This window comes from Panulirus ornatus, chromosome 9 (assembly GCF_036320965.1).
Source record: "Panulirus ornatus isolate Po-2019 chromosome 9, ASM3632096v1, whole genome shotgun sequence".
NCBI lineage: Eukaryota > Metazoa > Arthropoda > Malacostraca > Decapoda > Palinuridae > Panulirus > Panulirus ornatus.
Window position 1 is genome coordinate 20,974,028 of NC_092232.1, and position 15,299 is coordinate 20,989,326.

The 15,299-nt window shown below is 47.5% G+C and overlaps 1 protein-coding gene across 9 annotated transcripts in view; it reads right to left on the reverse strand.

Moving 5' to 3' along the window:
* The window catches only part of LOC139750252 (uncharacterized), a 398,093-nt gene that overhangs the window by 28,766 nt on the left and 354,028 nt on the right, over positions 1 to 15,299 (reverse strand). The window lies entirely within an intron of this gene.

The window sequence follows — 15,299 nt, forward strand, 5'->3', positions numbered from 1 at the left end:
ACTGCTCGGTAAACAAAAATACTGCTCGGTAAACAAAAATACTTCTCGATAAACAAAAATACTTCTCGGTAAACAAAAATACTTTCCGGTAACACAAAAATACTGCTCGGTAAACAAAAATACTGCTCGGTAAACAAAAATACTGCTCGGTAAACAAAAATACTTCTCGATAAACAAAAATACTTCTCGGTAAACAAAAATACTTACCGGTAAACAAAAATACTGCTCAGTAAACAAAAATTCTCGGTTAACAAAAATACTTCTCGGTTTTATGTACATCTTACTTTTGCTCCATGACACACAAACACACACACACACACACACACACGCACACAAGTGTCGTAAACCAAACAAGGCTATTGAGCCTCAGGGACACGTGGCAGCCAGATAAGGTGGTGACAACTCCATCACGACCTGAACAAGGTCACCAACACCTGCCGCCCGCCCCCGCCAACACCACCACCATGCCTCTCTCTGCCTGCCTGCCTGCAGCCTGCCTGCCTGCCTGCCTGCAGCCTGCCTGCCTGCCTGCAGCGACATCACTCCACCTTTCCCACCACAGGTCGACGTGGGATCACATACAAGATGATCCCTCCTCACCATCGAGGGCTGTGATATCTATCTATCTATCTATCTATCTTCATACTATTCGCCATTTCCCGCGTTAGCGAGATAGCATTAAGAACAGACGACTGAGCCTCTGGGGAAATCCTCACTTGGCCCCCTTCTCTGTTCCTTCTTTTGGAAAATTAAAAAAACGAGAGGGGAGGATTTCCAGCCCCCCGCTCCCATCCCTTTAAGTCGCCTTCTACGACACGCAGGGAATACGTGGGAAGTATTTTCTCCCCTACCCCCAGGGGGATAATCTATCTATCTATCTATCTATCTATATATATATATATATATATATATATATATATATATATATATATATATATATATATATATAATGGCCTCATTCGCTCATATCCTTTCTCTAGGTGTCTTGTGTAATCCATGGAAACCCTATCCACCACGCCTCAGGGAGGAGGTGATGACGGTGTGTGGGGAGGGAAAGGAAGGTTTTCCACAGACGTGCTACCTACCACCTTCCGTCCGCCGGCGGTGGTACAGGCCGGCGGCACCACCCGTGGCTGCTACGCTGGCCCGCCCTCTGGCCTAACCATGAGGAGCCTGGCCGAATGGACGACCCAACATACCCGAGGAGGCTAAACCTTGGCTGTTGTGTCTACACTCTGTCAAAAGCTTAAAGGGGTCTAAAGCTTGAGTGTTTCAAACTTAGGGGTCTCTCTAAAGCTTGAGGGTGTCTTAAAGCTTGACGGAGACGTATACAGTTAAATAAAAAAAAAGCATATCTAAAGCTAGACGGAAATGCCTAAAGCTTAGTAGAGGTTTCAAAAACGTGGTGGAAGTGGCAACATTTTGACCTTGGTTTCTAATGTCTGACGATGGTTTCTACAACCACAGCTGGAGGATACTCGAGAGGCCTCTGGATCCTGACGGAGGTTTCACCCTGCATGCAGTGAACGCTTGCAAGGTTTCTACTTCACCGTGGTTTCACCCAGAATGGTCTTGGGGGGAAGTAGAGAGGGTCATGCACGTTCTCCAGCAGTTAGCGGGTGACAATGGGGCACAAAGAGACCTCACAGGGAACTCCTGCCTCATGACAATGGAAGAATGAGAGGAGAAAACAATGTTCCCTTGAGGCCCGGGTATACACACTGCACCGCCTCCACCACCACCTGTCCAGGTGGTGTGTTACTGTGGCCACGTAGGGTACAGTAAAACTGTGGCCACGTAGGGTACAGTAAAACTGTGGCCACGTAGGGTACAGTAAAACTGTGGCCACGTAGGTTTCAGTAACGCTGTGGTCACGAAGGGTACAGTAACACTGTGGCCACGTAGGTTTCAGTAACGCTGTGGTCACGTAGGGTACAGTAACACTGTGGCCACGTATGGTATTGTAACACTGTGGCCATGTAGGGTATAGTAACACTGTGGCCACTTATGGAAAAGTAACACTGTGGCCACGTAGGGTACAGTAACACTGTGGCCACGCAGGGTACAGTAACATTACGGCCACATTGGGTACAGTAACAATGTGACCACGCAGCGTACGCACCACTGTGGCCACCTGGTGTCCACCACCACTGTGGCCACGTAACATGGGGCCCTGACTGTGGCCTCTCTGGCAAAACACTTCACTTCCTGAGCACGACGCGTATGTACGACCCTTGACTACACCATGGCGTCATGTGAAAGGCCAGGCAATCATATCCTAGGGTCGTACCCTCATGCTCAAAGGGTCGTACCGTTGTCAAAAAGGGGTCAAATACATCAGTCTAACGCTTGACATGAGGTGTGTGTGTGTGTGTGTGTGTGTGTGTGTGTGTGTGTGTGTGTGTGTAGCTAAAGGTGTAGCGCATCCTCACAGCGAGTGTCGACGATCTTAGAGCATTATGATATATTTTCCATGATTATTTGAAGCGTAAAAGTTTTATTTTGTATCACTGGAATCTATTAATGCACATTTTTTCTATCTGACGACATAAATACGGGCTGTGTTCACTGCGTGTTTAATTCTTATTTGTGTAATGTGTTGACAATATAAATACACGAGATACAACATGAAGGTGTCAGAAAATGTCGCTTTGGCGTTTATTTCTAAAAATTTGCCTCGATTCACTATAGGGTAAAAACATCTGATCGTACCTTACAAATTATTCTGCTCCAAATACGCCCATTACTAATACACACACACACACACACACACACACACACACACACACACATATATATATATATATATATATATATATATATATATATATATATATATATATATACATATATACATATATGCGATCCCCATGGTACAGAAAAAAATTGTGAAAAGAAATACAATTTTTTCCAGCACGGTAAACTTAGTTAATTTTGACAAATTGAAAAATGGACCAAAAATTCAGTGAACTTTACCCTAGACGGTTGATGAAATACATAAAAAAAAATCCTAATTCTTTATTGAGGTTTATTCTCAATATCGATTTCTTTAAGTTGAAGGCTCCAGTCACGAACAAAAGCCCGGGCCGGGCCTTAATTGAAACACAAGAGGAGTTTGATGAAAGCGAGAGAGAAAGGAAGGAAGAAATATCTTTCAAGAATGTTTGAGTAAGTGGGTGTACTAGTCTTTTAAATAGAGCCAGGGCGTAGTGGTTAGGAAAGACGTGAGAGAGTGGAGAATACGTGTACCTATGGTGGTGTAGGGGAAGACCGTTATCAAAGTGGCCCAGCCTCGCTTCATACCAGACAATACCTGACAATCGAGGCTAGAGATGTAATAATACATGTATCTGCATCTGTGAATATATATATATATATATATATATATATATATATATATATATATATATATATATATATATATATGCTACACAGTTGTTAGCTACCTTAGTAGCTTGTTACCAGTCCACCATTCTCCTCGTCTCTTGGGTATCTACATAATATCTATCTGTATCTATCTGTTGTATCTTCCTGCACAATCTCCTGCGTTACGCAGACAGCTTCACGTGACCTGGATGATGCCCGGAAAGTGGTTATCTTAAGAGATCTGACAGACGTTGATTTCATGGTTTTCAGTTTGAATGAAAGAATTCATGAGATGCGAGTCATATTTACTTCTCAATCCGATTATACGCTTATGGCGAGGTTGTCAGGGGGGGAGGTTGGTGCCCCACACGGGTGTATGGGTGGTGAGGGTGAGTCTGTCAGGGATGGAGGGAGGTTGGTGCCCCACACGGGTGTATGGGTGGTGAGGGTGAGTCTGTCAGGGGCGGAGGGAGGCTGGTGCCCCACACGGGTGTTTGGGTGGTGAGGGTGAGTCTGTCAGGGGCGGAGGGAGGCTGGTGCCCCACACGGGTGTTTGGGTGGTGAGGGTGAGTCTGTCAGGGGCGGAGGGAGGCTGGTGCCCCACACGGGTGTTTGGGTGGTGAGGGTTAGGTTGTCAGGGGAGATGACTAGGTAAAGTGACTAGGTAAAAATTCAAGGATTGTCTTTAAAAAAAAATTGTGATGGACACTTGGAAACACCTCCAGCACCACCAGTATCGTAGGTGGTAGAGTGGTGGCGCCCCAGGGAGGACCTGGGTGTTGCCAGCACCAGCCACCCGTCCTCAACGCTGCCACAACCACCACAACACCAACACCACACCGTGCGACAGTCTCCCACTGGTTGTGAACTTGACCAGTCCGGCTGAACTTTGCCAGAGATAAAGTCGTATGTCGCGCGAGGGCAATGAGAACGGACGGACGCTCCTCTCTCTCTCTCTCTCTCTCTCTCTCTCTCTCTCTCTCTCTCTCTCTCTCTCTCTCTCTCTCTCTCTCGTTATCTCATCTCTCGCCCAGCTGTCCTCACGGCGCCCCCCCCGACAAAGTCCTGACCCCAACTGCGGTAGACACCCCACCACCGGAATGGCTGCTTCCTCAATAGCCCACGACACTGCTAGTGCAAGGAGGTCAAGCCCCTGTCCACAAGACGACGAATTATCAATACGTCCTCTCGATTATCATGTCACATTATCATGCTTTCTTATCCAGTATCATGTTCTTTTTTTTCCCTTAACTTCTCTTACGGTTTCTGTATCTGCCTCTGTCGTGCTGCTGGCTGGACCGTAGCGTGATCGTGTATAGTGTTAAGCCATAGACCACAGCCACAGCAGGAGAGTCACAGACATCAATACTATACCGACAACTGTTGAATAATTTGATATATAATATACAGTACCTCCTTCCTTCACCTTTCTATTATACACATTTTATTCTTGTAACGATATATATATATATATATATATATATATATATATATATATATATATATATATATATATATATAGTCTCCATGTCCATATATAGATGATTACTCTAAGGCCAGAGGTCAGGTCAGAGCAGGAGGGAAATGGGGGCGTGTCACCAGCCAGGTACCACGTGACGAGCCAGCCCCACGTGACCCTCCGCTCCACACAACTCCCGGTAATGACTGCCCCAGCGGAACAATTAGTAACGATGGCGTTAATTAGTCCCCAGACTATCCTTGTCACCGAGAAACACAGCGTTATGGGATATAGCGGCAGCGCACACCTATATGCCAGGAACAGACCAGAGTACATCATCCGAGTATAGCACTAACCACGTGGTGGCGGGAGACACCACGTGTGCTTTAGGGGTTGAGGGGGGTGTGTGTGTAGGGGGACGCCCCCCCCTCCAACCCTTACCCGTCCCACCTGCCATGAACATCAGGTGGGCGGCCCGACTACGACGCTCTTATCTTTTTTCTTTTTCTATCATACTCGTTCGTTAATTCCCGCGTCAGCGAGGTAGCGCCATCTATACACGCTCACGGTTCCTAAACCCCCCCCCCCCCCGGGGACCCAAGACAACAAGCATTCCTCACGTGACACCTGACCTTGTACCTGACGAAGACAGCTTCCTCGTCGTCGTCATCCTCCCCCCCCCCCACCTCCCTCCCTCCGGGTGTTAGTCTTCTGGTGAAGGTGTAAAAAACCATTATCCCGAGTCATCTATTACGGGGGGGGACCAGCTAAGCATAAGAAGGTCTCCTCCCTTTCTTAAAAGAATTGTAAACCACTCAGGATAATGCGAGTTGCACGTCCCCCCCCTCAGGTGTGTGTGCGTGTGTGTGTGTGTGTGTGTGTGTGTGTGTGTGTGTGTGTGTGTGTGTGTGTGTGTGTGGTGTGGTGTGTGTGTGTGTGTGTGTGTGGTGTGTGTGTGTGGTGTGGTGTGTGTGTGTGTGTGTGGTGTGTGTGTGTGTGTGTGTGTGTGTGTGTGTGTGTGTGTGTGTGTGTGTAGACACAACGAACCCAGCAACCTATTAATACTATCTGACACATAATGCATTATTCTGGTCGTATATTTATTTTCCTGCATATCGTGTGTGGTCAGTGTGGCAAATGCTACCGACACACACCTATGTGTATGGTTGTAGTGTATATATACTACAAGTGGACAACGATATAAACAGATATACAAAGAGAAGGGGGCCGGGTGAGGATGTTTCCTCAGAGGCCCAGTCCTCTGTTCTTAACGCTACCTTGCTGAGGCGGGAAATGGCGAATAGTATAAAAGAAAAGATATATATATATATATATATATATATATATATATATATATATATATATATATATATATATATATACTACAAGTGAGCAACGATACTGGATGAAAGCGTTCTTCAGTTTCCCAAGACGTTACGGCAGACCTGAACACATGACGACGCAATCTTTCCCGCGGAAGCACTACAGTTATGCGACGAACACTAGGAAAACTGAGCGCTGGTGACGACGGAGGGGCGACGTGGCTGGCTGGCTGGCTGGCCGGGTGATTTCCCTGCCAAGCACATCCAACGGCGGTACTTCCCCCACCGGTTCCCCGGCGGCGTCCCGCTCCTCCCTCCTCCTCCTCCAGCAGGTACAACCCACTCGGCTTCTTCCTGGAGGGGGGGTACCAGCGGCAGCCCCCCCCCCCCTCCCCAAACGCTACCAGCCTCTGAATAGCTTTGGAGTGGTCAAGGCCGAAGAGCGATACGGCCGGAGAGAGAGAGAGAGAGAGAGAGAGAGAGAGAGAGAGAGAGAGAGAGAGAGAGAGAGAGAGAGAGAGAGAGAGAGAGAGAGAGAGAGAGAGAGAGAGAGAGAATATCAATCCACGTCACCGATAACAACACTTTGCGTCTCAGGAACTGTGTGATCTTACGTCATACAAGTTCTAGGGTTGACCCTCGACCCTCTGCAGATGATTCAACTCCCGTAACTCGTGTCCACCAAAATTGGAAGATCGAGGCCATCTTTTGGATATTCCCGCCGCACCGTAGCTTCGTCCCCTGACCACCCGCCGGTAGGACGTGTGTACTTCGTCCGTCTACTGATGTTCTTCATTCGTGTCTCTTCAATGACACCGCGCAGACTTCACCGTCAGGCGCACGACGTTCCCAATTCTGGCATCACTAGCATGACACAGTTAGGTAGGATTTCATTCCTCAAATCATTTGAATAACAATAAAAAAAATAAGATGGTCCCAACACTGATCCCTAAAGGATCCCTCTCGCTAGTGAAGCTTCCCCTTGCCACGTATCCTCTGATCTCTCCCAATTAGACGGCAATTACTCAATTCCAGATGCCGCCCTCTCATACATGCCTGGAAATCAATAATATTCTTTTCCACCGAATTTACGAGGGAGACGATATCAAAGGACTTCTGCAAAAGCAGGAATACATAATCCACCCCATCTCTCTCTCTCTCTCTCTCTCTCTCTCTCTCTCTCTCTCTCTCTCTCTCTCTCTCTCTCTCTGTCACACACACACACACACACACACACAGACCGGGTCAGTTAGACGTAAACAAATCGGCATCATGATGCACCGCCTAACAACGATGACAGTTTACAAATGAGGAGTGTGTACTGAACACATATCCAGCAATACATCAATTACCATCATCATCAACATCATCATCAACATTACGTCACCAGCAACGTTATGGACGACAGCGAGGGAGGTAGCCAGGCTGATCCGGTGTTCATTCTAGAATTCAAAGAGACAAATGAAGACACAAAAAGAATGATGACAGAAATTTACAGATACGTACACGAAAACTGTATGGATGTAGGGAAAGCAGTCACTTAAATCACCAATACCAAAGCATGCAAAACTAAAGTAACACTAAAAAGTAATTCTGAAGATCGAAAATTACTTTGCAAATACTACAACAGCCAGTTGGACACGAGTAGATCAATCCTCGGGAGCCCGTTTGGGGCGTGAGGGAGGCAACGTCTGATCTCTCAGTTATAACATGAGGGGAAAAAGAAAATGGTTCTGCTCACGGTCAGAACTCACTGTTCTTGTTCTCGATAACCGAGTTCGAAGAACCAAAACTTCATCTGCCAAACACTCTACTGTCTACAATCATATAGATAGATAGAGAGATAGACAATGCACAAGACCGACGATTTATCGTTCAAGCTGACGTATCTTTCCTTCGCTTTACAACGCACACACTAGTTATGCTGATATTTCCTACATGACTCAGGCTCTCGGGGAAGGTCGCCTCCACTGCCGCCCGCCCGCGGGAGACACCTACGCCGTCCCACCAGTCGCTGATGATGTCAGTTATAAGCGTATATAAACGATGGCATCATAGCCAGAGGAAGAGGAGGAGGAGGAGTGTTTAGAATGTCGGAGGGGCGGGCCGGTGGGAGGGTAGAAGTAGTTGTGAATGGACCCGGATGAGGTGATCTACGACAAAAACGCGTTTCATTTATTTTCTGAGCTACACACTGAGGTCCGGCGGATGCGATGAGGACCCCCGATATTACGAACTATTCGGTTTCCTAAAACGACCGATTCTGAACGAAGCGTTTGAGAGTCATTCCCATCGGGTTGGTCTTGGGCAATTATTGCGGCTGCCTTGTGTGGTGGAGGACCTGGGTCATGCCTCCGTGCTGGCCTGACGGCGGGGTCAACGAGGATGATGGCCCAGTGTATGTGTATGTGTGTGTGTGTGTGTGTGTGTGTGTGTGTGTGTGTGTCCGCCGTTGGCAGTCGAGGACGCCACACTGCCGAGGTCACGACCCTGCGTCCGCTACCCCATGGGAATCACAGGTGGCTTGCGGAACTCCCTGCGCAGGAGGGAGGAGGAGGAGGAGGAGGCGACCCGAGCGGCCAGGTACGCACGCAATGGAAAAATCCAGGAAATCAAGAGCATTGATAAAGCTTGGTGCCTCATTCTGAACTCGAGGTCTCTGAACGCTTTCCGCCACACGCAATGACCGGAGGCGCGCGCACACACACCAAGAGGAGAGCGTGTACAGAGACAGCCTTCCCGATTCCTGAAGCACTGAATTCCTCCTTGTTTGGGTCAGGTTCACCATCTTAATTTCTTTAGGTACGAATTTCTTTTCCCTCCGTCAACGTAATGAGGCTGGCCGTAACCTGCACGACCACTAGCGCTGGCCACCAGCGGGAGCTGTGCTGCCTGCTCCTGGCGTGGTAGCTGCGGGTGACGAGGGCCAGACGTATGTATTTTCTTAATTCGGTGGTTGGAAAGGGGTGAAGCGAGGGAGGGGTTAGAGATGGGAGAGGTATAGCAAAGAAACAGAAGACTATAATGTGTTGATTTGTACGATGTTGGTTCCACTGGTGTGTGTGTGTGTGTGTGTGTGTGTGTGTGTGTGTGTGTGTGTGTGTGTGTGTTCGACCCCATAGGTTTGAATCCTGGTTGTGGCAGCCGGTCCACAGCCAACCCAGCTATCAGGCACCCCCTTAATGGATGGTCGATACAATGGGTACCTGTGATTACCGTCTGTGTGTTACGGGAAGAGGGTGTTACACTCGTGTTGCCCCGTATCTTAACCCTGTATAGATATGTACCATGTATTCACTCGTACGTGTATACAATCACACGCACCCCAGCTTAAACCACAGGTACCTATTATAACACGCCAGCCTCGGGGGGAGGATGACCGGCTGCGTCGAATATGGGCAAACTGCCGCGCACAGGATTCGAACCCGGGTGGTGCCGCTCAGCGACGCTGACCACGAGTGTGCGTGTGTATGTGTGTGTATGTATGTGTATGTGTGTGTGTGTGTGTGTGTGTGTGTGTGTGTGTGTGTGTGTGTGTAGTGATGTCCTCTTTTGGTCCAAGGAAGGAAACTGCTCGCGTGAGGATGATTCAGTGTGTATACTAATGGATGACTGAAGCCTTTCTCTCAGGGGTCAGGAACTCCGTGAAGACCTGGGGAGTTATGGCCACATCAACGGTGCTGCTGGCGTCTTGGATATATGGTTATCCCGACCCAGCTGCTGCCTTGCCCGCCTTCCTCTGTCTGACGCCACCCACCAGCCTCCCTCACTGGCCATTTCCCGCCCTCGGAGACGATAAACTACAGCATCATTCACTCGCTTCAAACTTCAGCATCGTGCACCGGTCTAAAACTTCAGCATCGTGCACCGGCCTCAAACTTCAGCATCGTGCACCGGCCTCAAACTTCAGCATCGTGCACCGGCCTCAAACTTCAGCATCGTGCACCGTCCTCAAACTTCAGCATCGTGCACCGGCCTCAAACTTCAGCATCGTGCACCGGCCTCAAACTTCAGCAGGAACCAAACCTCAGCCTCGCATCGTTGTCGCCCCATCAACCTCGGGCGGAGCACGACAGCCTTCCCGGTGCCTCACGAGCCAGGGCCCTGCTGCCCAGCCTGTGTCATCACCACCACCACCACCCACTCCAACGTGAGGACGCCCTGACGACACGCTCCCTCCCCGTCATCTCCTGACGGATGGGAACAGATGAGCTAATCTTATCACCTCTGTTCTACACGAGTGTTGTCAAGGATCATTACCTGCCCAAGCTGTCATTACCGTCTCCCTCAAACAAACAAACAAACAGCATTTCCTGGCTTCCTTTATCTCTCCTTGTTTTTCTTATCTCATAACAGACAATCGCAAAGTTGGTTCATTACGTCATAATGGACGGATTACTTGGCAAAACTGTGTGGGTTCTGAGGTGAGGGCGGGAATGGGTGGGTGTTAAGAGGGGATGAGTTTGTGGAGGCGGGAGTACAGATGTTTGTGCGGAAGTACATTCACATATATATATATATATATATATCTATATCTATATATATATATATATATATATATATATATATATATATATATATATATATATCCACACATATATATTTATATTTATTCTTTATTATACTTTGTCGCTGTCTCCCGCGTTAGCGAGGTAGAGCAAGGAAACCGACGAAAGATTGGCCCAACCCACCCACATACACATGTATATACATACACGTTCACACACGCACATATACATACCTATATATTTCAACGTATACATATACATACATATACAGACACATACATTTATACACATGTACATAATAATCATATGTTTACCAAATGGTGTCCTAGCTTCGTCTCTTCGATGTATATCAACTGACTTATATTTCTCTCTTGTGTCTCCCCTGATGATGTGATTATTACACGAAAGTGCACTTGGGAACTTATCGTGTGTCAGTTTCCCCGTGGACTCATAGGAATATCTTGACCACGCGCAAAATTGTGATCCTTTCCACTATATATATATATATATATATATATATATATATATATATATATATATATATATATATATATATATTCTTTCATACTATTCGTCATTTCCCGCGTTAGCGAGATAGTGTTAAGAACAGAGGACTGGGCCTTTGAGGAAATATCCTCACCTGGCCCCCTTCTCAGTTCCTTCTTCTGGAAAATTAAGAAAAAACGAGAGGGGAGGTTTCCAGCCCCCCGATCCCTTCCCTTTCAGTCGCCTTCTACGACACGCAGGGAGTACGTGGGAAGCATTCTTTCTCCCCCATCCCTAGGGATAATATATATATATATATATATATATATATATATATATATATATATATATATATATATATATATATTATAACCTTTTTAAGATGCCAGTGGGTCATAAACAGACTTGGGGCGATGCTTATAACGCGCTACTAAGGAATGCTGGTTCAGTTCTCATCGTACGCTTGGCACATCGATAATTGCACGACTTGGTTCTTCTTCACGACTGAAGGCCAGTAAGTAGCGCCGCCTCTCATCCGCCAGCAACAATCTGCGGTCTATCAAAGTTCACTTCCCTCAATTTTCTTTTTTGTTTCTCACGTGACAAGTTTTTCAAGAAGTGCTTCAGAACGGCTCTCGTTTTCCATTACACACACACACACACACACACATATATATATATATATATATATATATATATATATATATATATATATATATATATATATATATATATATATGAGAGAGAGAGAGAGAGAGAGAGAGAGAGAGAGAGAGAGAGAGAGAGAGAGAGAGAGGTTATCTGCAAATAAGGCCGTTGTTTCTGTTCCTGGCGCTACCTCAATAGGATAGGAAATGGCGTGTGTATGCGCGCGCGTGTGTGTGTGTGTGTGTGTGTGTGTGTGTGTGTGTGTGTGTGTGTGTGTGTGTGTGTGTGTCTAAAGCCCTCAACAGATTTCCTGCAGCGAACCGGGAGGCCTTTCAAGAGAGATGCGTGTCTAACAAACCATATAACAGGTCAGGTATTTCGTTTTCTCCTCCAAGTCTTCATGTCACCAAAATCTCAAAAGCACGTGTGTAAATCAGGACTCTCGTCTCGTCCTGGCACCAGTGACAGCAATGGGGGGGAAGAGGATCACCTCAACTGGTCTCCCGTCGATAATTAAACAGATCCCACTGTGTGTGTGTGAGGCGTGAGTAGCGGAGACGCGAGTGAAACAAGACACACATCAGGTGGTGGCTGTAGGGAACACAAGTGTCGAAACACGGTTGTCAAGTGTTGCATAACATCCTGTGAAACACGTATCTTCTTCGAATCAGCCGGACGAGTAATGACTCAGACCCCCTGGCGATCTCCACCCTCAACTGTTCACACGCAGCTGTTAACTGAGGACGAAGTTTACTTGAGTGACAATATATCTTGATTAGACATCATTTGGTATGGCAGATTGGCTTTCAAACTACAGGGATGGACGCGATACACTTGAACATAAAGATGCGACCCTTGAGCACGACGGTGCGACCCTTGAGCACGACGGACTGACCCTGTAACATGACGGCACGCCCCTTGAGCACGACGGAGAGACCCTGTAACATGACGGCACGCCCCTTGAGCACGACGGACTGACCCTGTAACATGACGGCACGCCCCTTGAGCACGACGGAGTGACCCTGTAACATGACGGCACGACCCTTGAGCACGACGGAGTGACTCTGTAACATGACGGCACGAACCTTGAGCACGACGGAGTGACCCTGTAACATGACGGCACGACCCTTGAGCACGACGGAGTGACCCTTTGCGCAAGACAGTATGACTCACGAGCACAATGGCGCTACCTTTGAGTTGCTGGTCTGGCCGGTGACCAATGACCTGACCCTACTTCGCAACCGTAAGGCACGTGTGGCCCCCCTCACTACTCTGAATACTTCAAAGGACAAAGGGGGTCCTTGCGTGTGATCCAGGAATCATTCTGAACTGAAAACCATAAGAATATTTCAAGTATCTGACGACGAACTCCTTAAGTATTACTTGAAATATACCTCTTGACTCTCAACTGTTCACATCTCATGATGGCGCATGTTACTCAAAGTTCTGATAAAAGCTTTTTACGTTTTCAATCACGAAGGAACACAGTGGATCCATAACTGTCACCAGGTCTTGGTAAAGACTCACCAGTACGAGGCAATGGCTGAAAGATTAACGTGAGACGTCACATTACGAGGATATATGGTATGACTGCCATGTACAACTCTATACAGTGGTATAAATCGGCGATATTGATCTAACCTTGGATCACGTCTGGCAACACGACTCTCTGCAACACGCCTGCGCGGACGAGCCTCAGCGGAGTCCACTCCACCCAGCTCACACCAGGACGCCTCGACCCCTGAAGACTTCGACGCAACTCTAAATCACCCACGTTCCATCCAGGCTGCATCTTGGCGGGCAGTCTGCTGCTCCAGCATCCCGCGCGACCGCGAATTTTGGAAGCGTGATCCACTCTGACGATTAACTCATCCATGCAACCTCTTGTGACTCTGCCTTTGCATGAGCATTTGCCAGTGTGGTGGGACGAGTGGTGCTAACAGCTCTGCCGAAATTCCCACGACCTTGAACTTTGTCTTGAACTGAACGTGATAAAAAAAAAAAAAAAAATGAATTTCTCATACAGAAACTGGTAACTTCTCCCCGTCAGGTTCAAGTCAACCTTTGGAAGTGACACACACTAACAGCATCTATCTACCTACGACTTTATCTACCCTTACACTTACATGCGAGTGCCTCAGGATATCGTATAAGGTAAGTGATGAAGCTAGACTCTTGCGGTGGCCATGGCCGCGGTTCCTGTGTTGTTGTACGTGTGTGTATGAGTGTGAGGGGACACTGTGCGCGTGTGTGTACATACATACACCTCATACACTACAACTGCAAATTACAAGGAACAGACATGCATTGAAACCCACGCAAGGGAACTTTGCAGCATTATCTTCGAATGCCTCACACACAGTACAGGTGTTCGCGGCCCAACAGCAGCAGCAGGAGCCCCACACTATGGAGTATCTATCACCTGCCGGAGGGGAGCACGTTCACAGTTTCCGGGGTCGCAGCCACTCTCCTGCGGTTGCCCGTGTCGTCTTCAAAAATTGCCGCCACGGGGCGTTTTTGTCGCGTTGCCAAGGTTGCGAGTTTTGCACCGTCAATCCATCCACCATGAACGAGGCAAGACAAATCCTCTAAGACTCCAACTGTGCTGAATTATTCAGCAACAGTGACTACCCCAACAAGGTAGGAGGAGAGACCCTCTGGAAAGCATCATATAGCATGCGAGTGGCTATGAATGTTAAAGCGGACTCTCCAGCAAACACTGGTCCTACACACCCTCTCCCTTGTTGCTGCCTCCTTGAACGGACGTCGTAACTACCGCCAATAATGGCAGCAAGAACCAGAGTCTCCCTCCCTCCTGTACTGCTGGATAATGTGAAGTCTTCCACGTAAGACTGATAAAGATGGAAATAAATCTTTCGTTAAGGACCAGCGACCCAGCAACTCGAATGGCAGCCAAGAGAATGATTCCCGACGTGTTAAAGCAACGCAATGTAAGGTTGGGGCTGTGTAGATCACCATTACCCGTCATCACAGTCGTGTGGACTCTGATGAGGATAACGTAGTGGCGATGTATGTGAGGACGGTCACACGCTGCAGGTATATCTGTCGCAACTCCAGTATGTCAGAGTTGCTGAGGTCGTGTGTGTGTGTGTGTGTGTGTGTGTGTGTGTGTGTGTGTGTGTGTGCAGCCTATCTTGTGCCGGCCATGCGCACCGTATGAGGTTCCAGCAGGACAAAAGAGACAGAGGTTATAAAGGTTCTTCGTCAGGTCTCAGTGGTAAGATCATCATAACATTAGACGCTGAAAGTTTGGTCACTGACATTAGCTTACGGTATATTCCCTTACATACTCGAACATCAGGAATAAGATGATGGTCTCAAACTTTCAGGTATATTATCACCATCAATAAAGTGCTGTGCCATTTACTGGAAGGGTCATTGGCCCTATCCCAAAAAGATTAATCTTTTTCCACAAACTAAAACATAATAATGTTCTAATGTGTGTCCATATTTCTCCCCGTCAGTACTTACAGCTCAATATCAATCTAG